General features: G+C 37.6%; 1 protein-coding gene across 1 annotated transcript in view; it reads left to right on the forward strand.

Annotated features, from left to right (window-relative positions):
* The window catches only part of LOC108690653 (homeotic protein Sex combs reduced), a 19882-nt gene that overhangs the window by 9137 nt on the left and 4960 nt on the right, over nt 1-5785 (forward strand). The gene's annotated exons all lie outside the window — the stretch shown is intronic.

Genomic DNA, 5785 nt, shown 5'->3' on the forward strand with positions numbered 1-5785 from the left:
TATGTTTACACTAAATATATTGCTGGGCACTACATAACGTATTATTAGTAATTTAAATTTATATAATCGATGTAACCTTTTATATTAAAATTTATGAAAAAAATTTTGTTAATGTTTCGCAATTCCTTTAAAATAAATAATTATTAGATATTCATACCATTTCATTAGATGTGAAATCATCAATGCAACTTTTTCTATTAAAATCTATGTTTTCAAGGATTAACATATAATTTTTCCACGCATCATTATCTTATTACTCTGATGTTTCAATTCATGAAAGTATAAACGCATATTTTGTCATGGCAAGTGCCTCGTACGGAATCACGCTCAACACACAACTTCCCTTTTTGCTTCTGGTGCAACTATTTTGGTCCTACTCGTTCAACTCATCGAAAGTAACATGGAGAGAAAATACCTTCTACTAAAGAAGCTTTTTATAAAAGAAATTTTAGAGAAACTCTTCAAACACAAAAAAGTATAATTATGCTGATATTTATATAGGTATATTATACATTATTTGTTTAAACGAGTAATAATTATATATTGAATTCTTTTAGTAAGATGTGAAATAAAAGTAATTTATATGAAAATTTATTGCTGTTAATAAAATATTTTCATCTCCAGATGATTTCATCTCTAGATGCATCTCCATTCTACTAAATCATCTCCATTCTCCATTTTACTAAACATTTCGTCATAAACATGTAACTATTTATAAGAAAGGAATGAAATTGTGACTTAATAAAGATATACAATCGCGATTTTTTTCCCCTCTTACGCTGAAAAGAGAAAATCATGGGCAAAGATAGATTTTGACCGGGAACAGCTTTATTCCGCGGTGGTGTTCTGAGTAAAGCGTGTTTGGGTGGTATAGTGGTGCGGTCCTACGTATACTCCAGCGACTCAGGACCATAAATAAATGCTTGCGCGAGGCTTATATACTAGAGGCGTTCTGAGGGCTTGTGGCACCACTCGTGTGGGGTAACTAGGAGGAACGCCATGGACGATCAGAACGGACAGCCTCCTAAGAGGAGCAACCTAACGTAAGAGCATAGGTACTGCATGATTCATAGAGGATGTGGTGTAGAGTCCCAGAAAAGGATACGTGCTTTCGATGAGATTTATCCATCCGACACGGCGAATGTTACGCGAAACGAGGGATAAATGGCGTTTGTCGCAGCTGTCGATGGATTGAATTTTATGACATTTTGGGTGGATAAAATGTTACTGCCACACATAATAATCTTGCACATATAAAGTTTCAAAAAGATAAAAAGTTACAAGTACATTATTGTTGAAACGTAGTCTGATTATATTTGCCGCTTTCACTTTTTTATCCACGCTTTTTTATGGCACGAGAGGCTTGACACATCATCGGAAAAAAAAAAAAAATTATAAATGCACGAGCCCGTCGAATGAAAATTACGCATTTGCATTTTCTTCTAGCTCTCGATGGGAATAAATCAATTCGCATAGGTGACACGCACGAAATGTATATATGCAGACACGTACACGCATATATAGCTTCGCACGCCTGTGTGGTTTTGTTCGACCTTAGGCAGCTCGCATCACCGCGACGCACTGTACTCAGACACGTAGAGAGTCGCAGCTGACTGTATTGTTCCCGCTGAAGGTAAGTCATTAATTTTCTCAGCGGCAGAACGTTCTACGCGGTCCAATACATGTACGTCGCTGACACACGTATATATATGTGTCCGAATGGCTATACGAACATTTATGGAACGCTGATGCCTACTTCGCACGCTAATAGCGGTATATTCCTGCTCATGATTATTGTCAATTAACAGTTTAAGAATCTCTAAAACGGGCTATTATTGGATTCTCAGTGGGGCCATCAAAGTTCATGAGATCAAACTTTGTTCTTTTATTGATCCACGCTAGTAGGATTGATGGAATTCTCATCTCTTTTAATTGTCATTAATCAAAAGTTATATATCCTTTGATTTTGAGGAAATCACTTTTGGTGTTTTAGAGTTTTGGTTATGAGAGATGGTATATCGCGAAAACGCGCTAAGATGGAACAATGTGCGTGGGAGATTATCGAAAAACGGACAAGAGAAGGACCATCGGTCCAAATGATATGCGTGTGTATACCCTCGAAGGAAGATAATGCATTCGGAAGGTTGTCGGTAGGTTTGAGTCGCGTGTGTCGGACGCGGCGGTCGGACCGTCGTCTGATGGATGGAGACGCGTAGCCTCTATCCCTATTCTTCCTCAATCCGAATACTCTGGGTCCTTCAGCGTTCCTTCTCCAATATGTACACGCGCGATCACATCTTGTGCCTCTCTTTCATTCGGTTGTATAAAGTAACCCCTCGGAGAGACAACAGTTTCTTGCGTGACTGGGCTCGTGCGCGCACACATATATGATACAAACGATATACACGCGCGAATTCAATTCATGAACGGCGAGAGAATGGATAATATGTTATTCTCGGTTCTATCAATCCCACGGAGATGACCTAGTGTAAAAGAGGAGAAGCTAATTTTAGTCGAATGACGGTTTAGCGAGGCACACGCTTCGCTACGAAAGATTTATCGAAAAGCGATAGGGATCAGCATACTTTCGACTGTTCTTCGCATATAATATTTAAACCGGTCGAACCTTGTGCACGCAACTTAAACTTCGCATAGCATCTTCAGGCAACGGATACTCACTGTTTCGCATTCGGCAGGACATACCGGAGTTCAAGGTCATCAGGACTTCAAAGCACGTACCTCAATATTCTCATGGTTCATGCGCCATGTATAAAAGAGACGAAAGAAAGACTGTACTGGCTTTTGTATGCTGTCAGCGAGTACAAAGTGCAAAATGAAGGAAGGGAGGTAGACGTGCACGACGGTGGGGACGACGAGGCGTTAATTGAATTTGAGTCCGCGCGGATTATTGTGAAGCGTTTAAAGCGGCCAGAAACAAACCTATTTGCGTCAGAGAGCTTTCTCGTGGAAGATAACAAATGATCCGCGGAACGTCCGCTGCGCAAACTTCGGCATAAAAGCTTCAGCAAGGCTGCCACTCTCTTTCTCCCCTTTTCTGCATCCCTCTTCCTCCTCCATTTTCGCACCCTTCGTTCTTTCGTCACCTCGTTTCCAGCATCTCTTCTAACTGAATCCAGCCCTTGAAACCACTTGCTACTCCCATTTGAATTGAAAAGCAATAGTTTTTGAATCTATTTATAACTGTCCAATGCATACATGGATGCGTCTGGTAGAAAGCGTCGTTGACCCAATTCGAATATCGCATCTCTCTTTTTGTAAATAAATTTTCCGCTATAAAAGAATTCTTTTCAGTTCTATCATCCGCCATTCTTCGTGACAGAATACGTCAACTCGACCTACTTATATCGCGTGTCTATCTTTTAATTTTAGCAGCGGTTATAAAATGTCACGTAAAAATAACAAACATGTGACACCCTCATTAATGTATGGAGGAAATCTTCTAAGTTATGATTGAGCGTAACAGTTGCTAATAAAAAGATTTCCATGCTCCACACAAGTAGACTAGAAATTAATAGATTCTTTTGAAAGAGCGACTAGCTTCATGTAGCTCCGAAGATTTATAACCAGCAACTTTCCGCGGTGTGGTCTGAGTGTGTCAGCTGTATACCGATCGAAATAGATCTCGCGGATTCCGGTCTGAGCTCGAGGTGACAGATCTCAGTGTCCGAACGTTTGGTAACAGGTGGACCGTAGACACCTAGAAGTCCGATCAACTCACGATCATCTAACATCGCTCTCGGTCACCTTCCTCGTGGAATGTTGGACCGTTGATTTCGCTTAAGGAAGGCCGATCTTCGGCCTGCGATTGGTCGTCAGCTGCGCAAGTACGGATAGGTCACAAATCAGCTCCGAACGGAGGCTGACTGATGGAACGCGCGGAGCCGCCTGTAGATAAATTTAAATTGTGCGTGGATTACGTTTGCTATATATCGCTAGCCTCGACGCAACGTTTCAACGAAAATTCATGAGCGCCACTGGCTATTCATACTGGCGGTGAGCCAGACGGAGGCGTGCGTATCGGATAATCTCCTATCATTGCTCCGACATCGGTGGGCCTTATGTATGACTAAAGTCTTTAACTTGTATACAAATTAGTACCGATCTATGTTTTAGGATAAGAATATTATGAAACAAATTATTATAAAATCAAAATATTATAGCCTTTATATTTTACATTAAATAATCATCAGTACGCGAATTATCAATATACGCGATTATAATATAATTTTTTGTTAACACATCTACTTCTTTTTGTTTATATGATTCTTATGGAGAATCCATAAGATTTTTTTAAAAATATTATTTTAAAAATAAAATTATTTTAAAAATAAAATTTTGCGTATAATTAAAACAGATAAAATCTTCGCAATAAGACAATCAAAAAATTTATATCATGATAAACATCTTGAAATTATTAAAGTTATATTAAGTTTTTAAAATATATGTATAATATGAATACAAATGATAACTTTTCTTCTTCTCGTTATTCTGAGGAATTCGTAGAATAAAAAACGAATTAAAGAGAACACTCTTCTCTGACTACAAGCCTGTCATTAGTAACGTAGAACTCGGACAGAGCAGAAAACGAAGACGGGATATGCCAGCCACGCGATACCACTAGCTGAATGTCTCAGCTGAAACAGTGACAACTTTTAAGGGGACACTATCTTGTATGGTCGAACAAGAGATCTTGAAGCCTTAGACCACCTATGTTATAGAGATGCAATCGTAATTGCATAATAGCCGCGGTGAACTGCTCGGATTATTTATGAACCTCTCATTTTCTTTTGTCAAAAGTGCACTGTTTGAACAGGGTGTTGAATATTATAATTTTGAACATCATCCGCTTTATAACAGCATTTGCATTGTAAATGGAATTATCTTATTTCAATTAATTTTTTTAATGCAATTAATGTTTTTGTTTAAATAAAGTTCAAAGAATTTGAAAGTTTTTAAAAAGCATTCCATTTTTTGCATGGATTTTTTCACAAAGTACGATAAGTATGATGATTGCATAAATACTATTGTACTTCTGATCAGGTTCAATATACAATCTTGAAAAAGCAGTGGTATGTCAAAAGTTACACGGAACATTTTTTTGAAAATTTTAAAGATTTTTTTTTCAAATTCTTCTACGTGTACGTATATATAAGTGTTTCATTATAAAAATTTAGAGACTATAAAAAAATAAGATACATAGATAATCGAACTTGTACGTGATTAAACTTAAACATGATTCATTAACACCGTGAGCAATTGGCGTCTGATATATTCAATGGTAACGAGATTTAAAACAATTCTCGCTATTCATTACGTCGCGAAACTTATAGATTTTTATTGGTTTCTTTGGGATTCTTAAATCGATTGTAGAGATGGAAAGAATTGATACGGCCGTACTTGAGCTCTCGTATCAGATAACCATTCAGATATATGCTGGGGGTTGAGGGTAGTACACGAGTTCTATATATACTTTCGTGGAACTTGCTCCCGACCGACATATTGAACTTATACCTATACGTGTATACAAATGTACATCGCATACCTATCTACTCGCACTCGCGGAATGCACAATACAGCGTTGTTGCGATCGCGAGATATCTTGATTTTTTTTTTCAGCATCTAATCTACAATCTATCATGAACAGTGATATGTAATACTTCTGATCTGCACAATTGGCAAAGTATTCAATATCCCATATTCTATTTTATAAGCAAGCAAACAGTAAAAAACAGTATATTTCTTTATTCGAATATATATATATATA

The sequence above is a fragment of the Atta colombica genome, unplaced genomic scaffold (assembly GCF_001594045.1).
Source record: "Atta colombica isolate Treedump-2 unplaced genomic scaffold, Acol1.0 scaffold344, whole genome shotgun sequence".
Taxonomy (NCBI): Eukaryota; Metazoa; Arthropoda; class Insecta; order Hymenoptera; family Formicidae; genus Atta; species Atta colombica.